At 63.5% G+C, this 12,097-nt stretch overlaps 3 non-coding genes across 3 annotated transcripts; all 3 read right to left on the bottom strand.

Annotated features, from left to right (window-relative positions):
* Positions 1-1,125: 1,125 nt before the first annotated feature.
* Positions 1,126-1,244, bottom strand: LOC142868757 (5S ribosomal RNA). Its single transcript, XR_012917683.1, has one exon. It is a non-coding gene; the product is annotated as a 5S ribosomal RNA (ribosomal RNA).
* Positions 1,245-4,779: 3,535 nt separating this feature from the next.
* LOC142868756 (5S ribosomal RNA) lies at positions 4,780-4,898 on the bottom strand. Its single transcript, XR_012917682.1, has one exon. It is a non-coding gene; the product is annotated as a 5S ribosomal RNA (ribosomal RNA).
* A 3,543-nt stretch (positions 4,899-8,441) lies between these two features.
* Positions 8,442-8,560, bottom strand: LOC142868755 (5S ribosomal RNA). The gene has a single exon (XR_012917681.1). It is a non-coding gene; the product is annotated as a 5S ribosomal RNA (ribosomal RNA).
* Between the last annotated feature and the right edge of the window lie 3,537 nt (positions 8,561-12,097).

Raw genomic sequence — 12,097 nt, 5'->3', positions numbered from 1 at the left:
GGCGGGAAGGAGTCAGTCAGGCAGGGGCCGAGGAGGAGACGGGCTGGGTAAGGGTTAGGGTTAGAGTCAGGGCACAAGTCACAATCGCAAAGACCTGGAAGCGACCCGAGTGCCCATCGACCCACGAGTGCGTAAATGAAATGTGGCGCGTGGACACCACGGAGTGCTATTCAGCTAGGAGGAGCAGCGGTGAGAGGGCACCTCTCGTGGTTCTCCTGGCCAGAGCTGGAACCCGTTCCAGTAAGCCAGGTAGCCCAAGAATGGACACACGAGCACCACGTGCTCGCGCTCACCAGCAAATGGGTACGAACCGATGGACACCTAAGTGGACACAGAGGAATCACCTTCATCGGGTGGGTGTCGGGCGGGTGGGGGGAGGGGATGGGCATACACCTCCATTAGGAATGGGGTGGGTGCGCACCGACTGGGGGATGGGCGCACTTGAGGCTCTGACCCGAGGGGGGAGGCAGGGAGAGGGCAACGTACCCGACCCTAACATTGGTACCCCCACAATACGCTGGAACGACATCAGAGGTAAATGAATAAGAACACAGGGGGGAGGGGGGCACGGGCAACACATGTCACCTTAATACTTGGACTCCCATCATCTGCTTGAAAAGAGAGAGAAAAGAAAATGCAATCATAGAGATAAGAGACACTTTTTAAAGATAATGAATCCGAAGAGAAAAGTAAAAGGAGGCCTGTGGAGCAGGTCTGGGTGTGACTCCGGATCCCCCAACATCAGGTGCCACCACCAAAGATTCCTACGTGTAGCCCATAGAACCCCAAAAGCAACGGGACGAGTTCTGGTCACATACTCCCTCCAAATGACATCCTGGCCTTCTTCTGGAACTCCCTCCCCTCTCAGACTCTCAAGGTTTCCTCCAGCGTGTCGGTTCCCACAGAGCAGACCTTTGGTCTGAGACCTGACAGTCCAGAAGCCACGCATGCTGCCGCGTGACGGCGGTGTCGCGGCTTGGGACAAGAGGAGGCCCCACGGTGCGGGCTGGGGCGCCAGGCACCGCGGCGGGCGCTGAGGGTGGGGGTGACCCCCACCCCGGGCCGCCGCCTCGCTCCCAGAGAGGGGACAGAACAGGAGGCAAAACAAAAAAAAAAAAAAGAAGAAGCCGACGGCACCCGGTATTCCCAGGCGGTCTCCCATCCAAGTACTAACCAGGCCCGACCCTGCTTAGCTTCCCAGACCAGACGAGGTCGGGCGCGTTCAGGGTGGTGTGGCCCTAGACGGCGGAGGGCGCCCCTGCCCCGCTCAAGAAGCCGAGCCTCTCTGCACTTCCCCGCCGCCTCCTCCCGCCCCAGGCCCCGCACCGGCGCTGACCCGCGCCGGGCCGGGCCTGTTGAGTTCACCGGCCGGGTCCGGCGGGCTCCGAGGGACGGGGGTGACAGGCGGGGCGGGGCGGGGCGGGCAGGGAGCGGTGGGCCGGGGTGGGGGGCTGTCTCTCTATACACACACAAACACACACACACACACACTCACACTCACTCACTCACACTCACACAAGATGCGCCTCCACGGCTGGACTCGCCAAGGTGGAGACCTTCCAGCCCCCTTCCTCTCCTCGCCTGGCCTCCTTCCCCTACCCGCCCCCCACCCCCAGCTCGTGGCCGCCCCCGCCGCCGCCCGCCGCCGCCGATTGCGCACGCGCGGATCGCCCGCCCTTTGACCCCAGGCAGGGGCCGCCCTCCCCGACAACCCCTTTCAGCTGGGCCCCCCACCCTGTGGGTGGGCTGCCGCCTATTCCCCCGGGCCCGGGCTGGGGCACAGCGCATGGGGGAGGGGAGCGAGTGTATGGGGCGTCTCTCTCTCTCTCTAGGGATGTGTCCCATGGGTGGGGTGGCGTGGTTTGTGGGGCGCTGAAGAAATCAGTCCCCTCCATCTCCTACCTCTGGAAAACGCCCAAGCCCTTGGAGAACTGCCGGCAACGCGACGGGGGGGGGGGGGGGGCCGGGACCCTCCTCTGCGTCCTCCTGTGGCCCAGTCCAAGGGGCCTGGGCCTGGCCGGGGCTGCATTGGACCCCGACCACCCTGGCGTGTGGACTCGCTAAAAATCGGCGATTAGATATTGGATTCCAGCTTCATTGAGGTCATTTCACTAATGAGTGCACCGGAAAGAGTTTCCTAATCCATCTGTGAGGGTGGCAACTGAAAGAGAATTTGAAAGCTGACAGAATAGGCGAGGAAAGGCATAGGAGATTTCCACACCCAGTAAGGAAGCCTTTCCCGAAATGGAAGAAAGAAACGAGCAAACAGAAACACCGGTAGCCCGCCAGGATCAGAGTCTGCCCCCGAGAGAAAGTACCCTGACCAGGTTCACCCGTGGGTGGGTGGCGAGCTAGCGGCATTCAGAAGAGCGAGGCCCGCAGTCTGTGCAGAAGACACCTGCACTCGGGTGTGTGTGGCGGCACGATTCACAAGCAGCTCCAGATGTTAAGCCAAGGAGAAGCCAGGGAGTTCCCAACGCCCCAGGTGTCCTCAGCCCACGACTGGCTGCTGGGGGAATGCGAAGCCCGGCTCCTTGTCTCAGAGCGGGACAACCAGGAGGTGTGACGTACACCCCGGGGTTCCCAGGAGGATCAGGCTGAAGCTGGGACTTGGCCTGAAAGTGTCCCCTCGCATGGCCACCCCCTTCCCCTTCCTGCTCCTCTACTCCTGGTGCCCCTCCATCCAGGGGCCAGACCTTAAAGAGTCACCCGCAAGAGAATCCTGGTCCCAAAGGAGCCTTCTGGGGGACCCGTGCTGAGAGAGGTTGTGGGCATGGCCCGCTGGGGCTCTGCCCGACCCAGGGCTGAGAGATGCAACCTCCCAGCTCTGGGTCCCTGCAGGGGAAGCGTTGGCAAGCACAGGGCCAGTCCTCCAAAGGCCCAGGTGCAGGGAGCCCAGGCCAAGCAGCCTGTGGAAGAAGCCACCCCGGGAAGACGACTGCAGGCCACGGCCCTTCCCACCTCCTCCTCCTCCTCCTCCTGCTCCTCCACCCCCCCGACCTCCCACCCCCCACCCCCGACATGGCGCAGGGCTCAGAGACACCTCAGACACTTGCTACCCAAAGTGCAAAGGGCATCAGTTGCTCCTCCAAACCCCCCCCCCCGCCCAGCAGACCGCGTTGTCCAGCCAGCCCCCGGGCCTCCCTGGGGTGCCCAGCACAAAAGTGCAGACAACCACCGGACCCTCAATCTCAGTTTTCGGATGTTTTTGCCACTCTAAGGACCCGCAGGCCAGCTGGGCCTTCTGGCAGGACAGAGAGCCCCGGAATCCGACGTGGAGAGCTGGGTGTACGTCCCCACGAGGAGGCGGTCCCCACCTCCGCGGCTCTCCCCTTGCGGGGGGGGGGGGGGAAAGCAGCCACGGGGCCTCAGAGAAGACACCAGGCTGGGCGCCCGCCCCACAGTGGGGGCACGTCCCCCGCAGGCCACTTAGCGACGGCCGCCGGCCGGCGGACGGTTGGGTGGCGCGAGACGCTGCGGCCGCCCTGCTACCGGGTTCCTGGGAGGGCGTCCTGGAACCAGCGTCCACACCAAGCCCTTGGAAGGCCCAGGCGACGGAGGAGCCCCGTCAGGCAGGGGCCGAGGACGGTGACGGCCCGGGCGGGGAGGAGCGTGTCAGGCAGGGGCAGAGGACGGTGACAGGTGACAGGCCGGGCGGGAAGGAGTCAGTCAGGCAGGGGCCGAGGAGGAGCCGGGGCTGGGTAAGGGTTAGGGTTAGAGTCAGGGCACAAGTCACAATCGCAAAGACCTGGAAGCGACCCGAGTGCCCATCGACCCACGAGTGCGTAAATGAAATGTGGCGCGTGGACACCACGGAGTGCTATTCAGCTAGGAGGAGCAGCGGTGAGAGGGCACCTCTCGTGGTTCTCCTGGCCAGAGCTGGAACCCGTTCCAGTAAGCCAGGTAGCCCAAGAATGCACACACGAGCACCACGTGCTCGCGCTCACCAGCAAATGGGTACGAACCGACGGACACCCAAGTGGACACAGAGGAATCACCTTCATCGGCTGGGTGTCGGGCGGGTGGGGGGAGGGGATGGGCATACACCTCCATTAGGAATGGGGTGGGTGCGCACCGACTGGGGGATGGGCGCACTTGAGGCTCTGACCCGAGGGGGGAGGCAGGGAGAGGGCAACGTACCCGACCCTAACATTGGTACCCCCACAATACGCTGGAACGACATCAGAGGTAAATGAATAAGAACACAGGGGGGAGGGGGGCACGGGCAACACATGTCACCTTAATACTTGGACTCCCATCATCTGCTTGAAAAGAGAGAGAAAAGAAAATGCAATCATAGAGATAAGAGACACTTTTTAAAGATAATGAATCCGAAGAGAAAAGTAAAAGGAGGCCTGTGGAGCAGGTCTGGGTGTGACTCCGGATCCCCCAACATCAGGTGCCACCACCAAAGATTCCTACGTGTAGCCCATAGAACCCCAAAAGCAACGGGACGAGTTCTGGTCACATACTCCCTCCAAATGACATCCTGGCCTTCTTCTGGAACTCCCTCCCCTCTCAGACTCTCAAGGTTTCCTCCAGCGTGTCGGTTCCCACAGAGCAGACCTTTGGTCTGAGACCTGACAGTCCAGAAGCCACGCATGCTGCCGCGTGACGGCGGTGTCGCGGCTTGGGACAAGAGGAGGCCCCACGGTGCGGGCTGGGGCGCCAGGCACCGCGGCGGGCGCTGAGGGTGGGGGTGACCCCCACCCCGGGCCGCCGCCTCGCTCCCAGAGAGGGGACAGAACAGGAGGCAAAACAAAAAAAAAAAAAAGAAGAAGCCGACGGCACCCGGTATTCCCAGGCGGTCTCCCATCCAAGTACTAACCAGGCCCGACCCTGCTTAGCTTCCCAGACCAGACGAGGTCGGGCGCGTTCAGGGTGGTGTGGCCCTAGACGGCGGAGGGCGCCCCTGCCCCGCTCAAGAAGCCGAGCCTCTCTGCACTTCCCCGCCGCCTCCTCCCGCCCCAGGCCCCGCACCGGCGCTGACCCGCGCCGGGCCAGGCCTGTTGAGTTCACCGGCCGGGTCCGGCGGGCTCCGAGGGACGGGGGTGACAGGCGGGGCGGGGCGGGGCGGGCAGGGAGCGGTGGGCCGGGGTGGGGGGCTGTCTCTCTATACACACACAAACACACACACACACACACTCACACTCACTCACTCACACTCACACAAGATGCGCCTCCACGGCTGGACTCGCCAAGGTGGAGACCTTCCAGCCCCCTTCCTCTCCTCGCCTGGCCTCCTTCCCCTACCCGCCCCCCACCCCCAGCTCGTGGCCGCCCCCGCCGCCGCCCGCCGCCGCCGATTGCGCACGCGCGGATCGCCCGCCCTTTGACCCCAGGCAGGGGCCGCCCTCCCCGACAACCCCTTTCAGCTGGGCCCCCCACCCTGTGGGTGGGCTGCCGCCTATTCCCCCGGGCCCGGGCTGGGGCACAGCGCATGGGGGAGGGGAGCGAGTGTATGGGGCGTCTCTCTCTCTCTCTAGGGATGTGTCCCATGGGTGGGGTGGCGTGGTTTGTGGGGCGCTGAAGAAATCAGTCCCCTCCATCTCCTACCTCTGGAAAACGCCCAAGCCCTTGGAGAACTGCCGGCAACGCGACCGGGGGGGGGGGGGGGGGGGGGGGGGCCGGGACCCTCCTCTGCGTCCTCCTGTGGCCCAGTCCAAGGGGCCTGGGCCTGGCCGGGGCTGCATTGGACCCCGACCACCCTGGCGTGTGGACTCGCTAAAAATCGGCGATTAGATATTGGATTCCAGCTTCATTGAGGTCATTTCACTAATGAGTGCACCGGAAAGAGTTTCCTAATCCATCTGTGAGGGTGGCAACTGAAAGAGAATTTGAAAGCTGACAGAATAGGCGAGGAAAGGCATAGGAGATTTCCACACCCAGTAAGGAAGCCTTTCCCGAAATGGAAGAAAGAAACGAGCAAACAGAAACACCGGTAGCCCGCCAGGATCAGAGTCTGCCCCCGAGAGAAAGTACCCTGACCAGGTTCACCCGTGGGTGGGTGGCGAGCTAGCGGCATTCAGAAGAGCGAGGCCCGCAGTCTGTGCAGAAGACACCTGCACTCGGGTGTGTGTGGCGGCACGATTCACAAGCAGCTCCAGATGTTAAGCCAAGGAGAAGCCAGGGAGTTCCCAACGCCCCAGGTGTCCTCAGCCCACGACTGGCTGCTGGGGGAATGCGAAGCCCGGCTCCTTGTCTCAGAGCGGGACAACCAGGAGGTGTGACGTACACCCCGGGGTTCCCAGGAGGATCAGGCTGAAGCTGGGACTTGGCCTGAAAGTGTCCCCTCGCATGGCCACCCCCTTCCCCTTCCTGCTCCTCTACTCCTGGTGCCCCTCCATCCAGGGGCCAGACCTTAAAGAGTCACCCGCAAGAGAATCCTGGTCCCAAAGGAGCCTTCTGGGGGACCCGTGCTGAGAGAGGTTGTGGGCATGGCCCGCTGGGGCTCTGCCCGACCCAGGGCTGAGAGATGCAACCTCCCAGCTCTGGGTCCCTGCAGGGGAAGCGTTGGCAAGCACAGGGCCAGTCCTCCAAAGGCCCAGGTGCAGGGAGCCCAGGCCAAGCAGCCTGTGGAAGAAGCCACCCCGGGAAGACGACTGCAGGCCACGGCCCTTCCCACCTCCTCCTCCTCCTCCTCCTGCTCCTCCACCCCCCCCCGACCTCCCACCCCCCACCCCCGACATGGCGCAGGGCTCAGAGACACCTCAGACACTTGCTACCCAAAGTGCAAAGGGCATCAGTTGCTCCTCCAAACCCCCCCCCCTGCCCAGCAGACCGCGTTGTCCAGCCAGCCCCCGGGCCTCCCTGGGGTGCCCAGCACAAAAGTGCAGACAACCACCGGACCCTCAATCTCAGTTTTCGGATGTTTTTGCCACTCTAAGGACCCGCAGGCCAGCTGGGCCTTCTGGCAGGACAGAGAGCCCCGGAATCCGACGTGGAGAGCTGGGTGTACGTCCCCACGAGGAGGCGGTCCCCACCTCCGCGGCTCTCCCCTTGCGGGGGGGGGGGAAAGCAGCCACGGGGCCTCAGAGAAGACACCAGGCTGGGCGCCCGCCCCACAGTGGGGGCACGTCCCCCGCAGGCCACTTAGCGACGGCCGCCGGCCGGCGGACGGTTGGGTGGCGCGAGACGCTGCGGCCGCCCTGCTACCGGGTTCCTGGGAGGGCGTCCTGGAACCAGCGTCCACACCAAGCCCTTGGAAGGCCCAGGCGACGGAGGAGCCCCGTCAGGCAGGGGCCGAGGACGGTGACGGCCCGGGCGGGGAGGAGCGTGTCAGGCAGGGGCAGAGGACGGTGACAGGTGACAGGCCGGGCGGGAAGGAGTCAGTCAGGCAGGGGCCGAGGAGGAGACGGGCTGGGTAAGGGTTAGGGTTAGAGTCAGGGCACAAGTCACAATCGCAAAGACCTGGAAGCGACCCGAGTGCCCATCGACCCACGAGTGCGTAAATGAAATGTGGCGCGTGGACACCACGGAGTGCTATTCAGCTAGGAGGAGCAGCGGTGAGAGGGCACCTCTCGTGGTTCTCCTGGCCAGAGCTGGAACCCGTTCCAGTAAGCCAGGTAGCCCAAGAATGCACACACGAGCACCACGTGCTCGCGCTCACCAGCAAATGGGTACGAACCGACGGACACCCAAGTGGACACAGAGGAATCACCTTCATCGGGTGGGTGTCGGGCGGGTGGGGGGAGGGGATGGGCATACACCTCCATTAGGAATGGGGTGGGTGCGCACCGACTGGGGGATGGGCGCACTTGAGGCTCTGACCCGAGGGGGGAGGCAGGGAGAGGGCAACGTACCCGACCCTAACATTGGTACCCCCACAATACGCTGGAACGACATCAGAGGTAAATGAATAAGAACACAGGGGGGAGGGGGGCACGGGCAACACATGTCACCTTAATACTTGGACTCCCATCATCTGCTTGAAAAGAGAGAGAAAAGAAAATGCAATCATAGAGATAAGAGACACTTTTTAAAGATAATGAATCCGAAGAGAAAAGTAAAAGGAGGCCTGTGGAGCAGGTCTGGGTGTGACTCCGGATCCCCCAACATCAGGTGCCACCACCAAAGATTCCTACGTGTAGCCCATAGAACCCCAAAAGCAACGGGACGAGTTCTGGTCACATACTCCCTCCAAATGACATCCTGGCCTTCTTCTGGAACTCCCTCCCCTCTCAGACTCTCAAGGTTTCCTCCAGCGTGTCGGTTCCCACAGAGCAGACCTTTGGTCTGAGACCTGACAGTCCAGAAGCCACGCATGCTGCCGCGTGACGGCGGTGTCGCGGCTTGGGACAAGAGGAGGCCCCACGGTGCGGGCTGGGGCGCCAGGCACCGCGGCGGGCGCTGAGGGTGGGGGTGACCCCCACCCCGGGCCGCCGCCTCGCTCCCAGAGAGGGGACAGAACAGGAGGCAAAACAAAAAAAAAAAAAAGAAGAAGCCGACGGCACCCGGTATTCCCAGGCGGTCTCCCATCCAAGTACTAACCAGGCCCGACCCTGCTTAGCTTCCCAGACCAGACGAGGTCGGGCGCGTTCAGGGTGGTGTGGCCCTAGACGGCGGAGGGCGCCCCTGCCCCGCTCAAGAAGCCGAGCCTCTCTGCACTTCCCCGCCGCCTCCTCCCGCCCCAGGCCCCGCACCGGCGCTGACCCGCGCCGGGCCGGGCCTGTTGAGTTCACCGGCCGGGTCCGGCGGGCTCCGAGGGACGGGGGTGACAGGCGGGGCGGGGCGGGGCGGGCAGGGAGCGGTGGGCCGGGGTGGGGGGCTGTCTCTCTATACACACACAAACACACACACACACACACTCACACTCACTCACTCACACTCACACAAGATGCGCCTCCACGGCTGGACTCGCCAAGGTGGAGACCTTCCAGCCCCCTTCCTCTCCTCGCCTGGCCTCCTTCCCCTACCCGCCCCCCACCCCCAGCTCGTGGCCGCCCCCGCCGCCGCCCGCCGCCGCCGATTGCGCACGCGCGGATCGCCCGCCCTTTGACCCCAGGCAGGGGCCGCCCTCCCCGACAACCCCTTTCAGCTGGGCCCCCCACCCTGTGGGTGGGCTGCCGCCTATTCCCCCGGGCCCGGGCTGGGGCACAGCGCATGGGGGAGGGGAGCGAGTGTATGGGGCGTCTCTCTCTCTCTCTAGGGATGTGTCCCATGGGTGGGGTGGCGTGGTTTGTGGGGCGCTGAAGAAATCAGTCCCCTCCATCTCCTACCTCTGGAAAACGCCCAAGCCCTTGGAGAACTGCCGGCAACGCGACCGGGGGGGGGGGGGGGGCCGGGACCCTCCTCTGCGTCCTCCTGTGGCCCAGTCCAAGGGGCCTGGGCCTGGCCGGGGCTGCATTGGACCCCGACCACCCTGGCGTGTGGACTCGCTAAAAATCGGCGATTAGATATTGGATTCCAGCTTCATTGAGGTCATTTCACTAATGAGTGCACCGGAAAGAGTTTCCTAATCCATCTGTGAGGGTGGCAACTGAAAGAGAATTTGAAAGCTGACAGAATAGGCGAGGAAAGGCATAGGAGATTTCCACACCCAGTAAGGAAGCCTTTCTCGAAATGGAAGAAAGAAACGAGCAAACAGAAACACCGGTAGCCCGCCAGGATCAGAGTCTGCCCCCGAGAGAAAGTACCCTGACCAGGTTCACCCGTGGGTGGGTGGCGAGCTAGCGGCATTCAGAAGAGCGAGGCCCGCAGTCTGTGCAGAAGACACCTGCACTCGGGTGTGTGTGGCGGCACGATTCACAAGCAGCTCCAGATGTTAAGCCAAGGAGAAGCCAGGGAGTTCCCAACGCCCCAGGTGTCCTCAGCCCACGACTGGCTGCTGGGGGAATGCGAAGCCCGGCTCCTTGTCTCAGAGCGGGACAACCAGGAGGTGTGACGTACACCCCGGGGTTCCCAGGAGGATCAGGCTGAAGCTGGGACTTGGCCTGAAAGTGTCCCCTCGCATGGCCACCCCCTTCCCCTTCCTGCTCCTCTACTCCTGGTGCCCCTCCATCCAGGGGCCAGACCTTAAAGAGTCACCCGCAAGAGAATCCTGGTCCCAAAGGAGCCTTCTGGGGGACCCGTGCTGAGAGAGGTTGTGGGCATGGCCCGCTGGGGCTCTGCCCGACCCAGGGCTGAGAGATGCAACCTCCCAGCTCTGGGTCCCTGCAGGGGAAGCGTTGGCAAGCACAGGGCCAGTCCTCCAAAGGCCCAGGTGCAGGGAGCCCAGGCCAAGCAGCCTGTGGAAGAAGCCACCCCGGGAAGACGACTGCAGGCCACGGCCCTTCCCACCTCCTCCTCCTCCTCCTCCTGCTCCTCCACCCCCCCCCCGACCTCCCACCCCCCACCCCCGACATGGCGCAGGGCTCAGAGACACCTCAGACACTTGCTACCCAAAGTGCAAAGGGCATCAGTTGCTCCTCCAAACCCCCCCCCCCCTGCCCAGCAGACCGCGTTGTCCAGCCAGCCCCCGGGCCTCCCTGGGGTGCCCAGCACAAAAGTGCAGACAACCACCGGACCCTCAATCTCAGTTTTCGGATGTTTTTGCCACTCTAAGGACCCGCAGGCCAGCTGGGCCTTCTGGCAGGACAGAGAGCCCCGGAATCCGACGTGGAGAGCTGGGTGTACGTCCCCACGAGGAGGCGGTCCCCACCTCCGCGGCTCTCCCCTTGCGGGGGGGGGGGAAAGCAGCCACGGGGCCTCAGAGAAGACACCAGGCTGGGCGCCCGCCCCACAGTGGGGGCACGTCCCCCGCAGGCCACTTAGCGACGGCCGCCGGCCGGCGGACGGTTGGGTGGCGCGAGACGCTGCGGCCGCCCTGCTACCGGGTTCCTGGGAGGGCGTCCTGGAACCAGCGTCCACACCAAGCCCTTGGAAGGCCCAGGCGACGGAGGAGCCCCGTCAGGCAGGGGCCGAGGACGGTGACGGCCCGGGCGGGGAGGAGCGTGTCAGGCAGGGGCAGAGGACGGTGACAGGTGACAGGCCGGGCGGGAAGGAGTCAGTCAGGCAGGGGCCGAGGAGGAGACGGGCTGGGTAAGGGTTAGGGTTAGAGTCAGGGCACAAGTCACAATCGCAAAGACCTGGAAGCGACCCGAGTGCCCATCGACCCACGAGTGCGTAAATGAAATGTGGCGCGTGGACACCACGGAGTGCTATTCAGCTAGGAGGAGCAGCGGTGAGAGGGCACCTCTCGTGGTTCTCCTGGCCAGAGCTGGAACCCGTTCCAGTAAGCCAGGTAGCCCAAGAATGCACACACGAGCACCACGTGCTCGCGCTCACCAGCAAATGGGTACGAACCGACGGACACCCAAGTGGACACAGAGGAATCACCTTCATCGGGTGGGTGTCGGGCGGGTGGGGGGAGGGGATGGGCATACACCTCCATTAGGAATGGGGTGGGTGCGCACCGACTGGGGGATGGGCGCACTTGAGGCTCTGACCCGAGGGGGGAGGCAGGGAGAGGGCAACGTACCCGACCCTAACATTGGTACCCCCACAATACGCTGGAACGACATCAGAGGTAAATGAATAAGAACACAGGGGGGAGGGGGGCACGGGCAACACATGTCACCTTAATACTTGGACTCCCATCATCTGCTTGAAAAGAGAGAGAAAAGAAAATGCAATCATAGAGATAAGAGACACTTTTTAAAGATAATGAATCCGAAGAGAAAAGTAAAAGGAGGCCTGTGGAGCAGGTCTGGGTGTGACTCCGGATCCCCCAACATCAGGTGCCACCACCAAAGATTCCTACGTGTAGCCCATAGAACCCCAAAAGCAACGGGACGAGTTCTGGTCACATACTCCCTCCAAATGACATCCTGGCCTTCTTCTGGAACTCCCTCCCCTCTCAGACTCTCAAGGTTTCCTCCAGCGTGTCGGTTCCCACAGAGCAGACCTTTGGTCTGAGACCTGACAGTCCAGAAGCCACGCATGCTGCCGCGTGACGGCGGTGTCGCGGCTTGGGACAAGAGGAGGCCCCACGGTGCGGGCTGGGGCGCCAGGCACCGCGGCGGGCGCTGAGGGTGGGGGTGACCCCCACCCCGGGCCGCCGCCTCGCTCCCAGAGAGGGGACAGAACAGGAGGCAAAACAAAAAAAAAAAAAAGAAGA

This window comes from Microcebus murinus, unplaced genomic scaffold (genome assembly GCF_040939455.1).
Source record: "Microcebus murinus isolate Inina unplaced genomic scaffold, M.murinus_Inina_mat1.0 scaf042_hap2_Mmur4.0, whole genome shotgun sequence".
In the NCBI taxonomy this organism is placed as follows: domain Eukaryota; kingdom Metazoa; phylum Chordata; class Mammalia; order Primates; family Cheirogaleidae; genus Microcebus; species Microcebus murinus.
Note: the sequence above shows the minus strand (reverse complement) of the source record. Positions and strands in the feature narration are given on the sequence as shown.